Genomic DNA, 1,344 nt, shown 5'->3' with positions numbered 1-1,344 from the left:
GGGGGGCGGCCGCCCAAAGCAACTTCTTCAATACCTCTTCTTCCTAGGAGTCACCGTGCGCCTGCTCTGTACTCCAGTACCGACCCGGCGTCCGGGCTCAAAATCTACGTGCTCGTTTGCCCCCCGGCAGGTCCCGTTCACTTACACGTATATCCACCGGGTCCCAAACAGCCGCGACCTCTGTATCCAGGCCACCGATGTTTCTCTCCTCCAAACTGGTCTGTTTAAGACTCCGGGCGGCCCATTATCCACATAGCAGTCCTAGATACAAATCAGATCATGTCACTCCCCATCACACTTAGAACAAAATCAAAACTCTACTCTGGCCTACAAAGTTTACGTAGTATGGTCCCTGTCTTCTTCTCTGACCCCATCTTCACTACTTTCCCACGCTTTACATCCACATGGCCACCTTTGGTTCTTTTGTACCTGTAGTCCTTCCTCCTGGAGTGTTTTTCTTTCTCTATACCGGTCCATTGGCATTCCCTCATCAGCTTAAATGTCACTTCCCCAGAGGGAACCTCCTGACATACCCATTCTAAAGGAGCCATTCATTTTCATTACCAGATGTCTTATTTTAATTCTCTGTAAATCACTTTTCACTCTCATATTCTCTTGCTTATTTATGCGTTCATTTATCTGTGATGTCGCCTCCCACTTAGTATAGCAAGGGGTGTCTTTGCTTTTTGTTCACTGCGATATCCCTCATATCTACAATATCGGCCATCAAAGTAGGTCCTCAAATATTTGTTGGATGAATATTTAATTCTAAACACTGAAGGATGCTGTGCCTGCCATCCCACAGCTGAGTTTAGCAAGGGACACAGATGTGTGAGCAAACACAGTTCAGGATGAATAGTGACTCTTTCGTTTGCACAAGATGCCATGGGAGTATCAAAGGAACATATAAAAGGGGTGCCAGGAAAAATTCCAACCTAAGCTGAGTCTAGAAGGGTGAGTTAATTTTAGCCAGGCAATGGGCAGGGGAAGGGGGAGACTTCCAGGAAGAGTGAACCATTAGTGTCAAAGCCAAAGGTGACATTGGAGGAACTGCAAAACTTAGGCTTGGCTGAAGTTATGAGTGGTGAAAGATGAAGTGAGAGAAGAGGGCAGAGGCAAATCACAAACAGATTAGGGTGTCCTGCTTGGGACTTTAGGCTTCATCCAATTGTTGGTGGAAAACAGACTAATAATAATTAGAGCAGTGACAATTTCTGGTTTAGAAAGCTCTTTGTGGTGGCAGGCAGGGTGGCAGTTGGACTGAAACAGGGCAAGAGTGGGAGCCAGGAAACCTATTGGACAGCTGTGTAACCTAACCCAGGCCAGGAATAGTGAGGGCCTGAA

The sequence above is a fragment of the Ursus maritimus genome, unplaced genomic scaffold, assembly GCF_017311325.1.
Source record: "Ursus maritimus isolate PB19 unplaced genomic scaffold, ASM1731132v1 scaffold_35, whole genome shotgun sequence".
In the NCBI taxonomy this organism is placed as follows: domain Eukaryota; kingdom Metazoa; phylum Chordata; class Mammalia; order Carnivora; family Ursidae; genus Ursus; species Ursus maritimus.
This window is presented reverse-complemented; position numbering follows the sequence as displayed.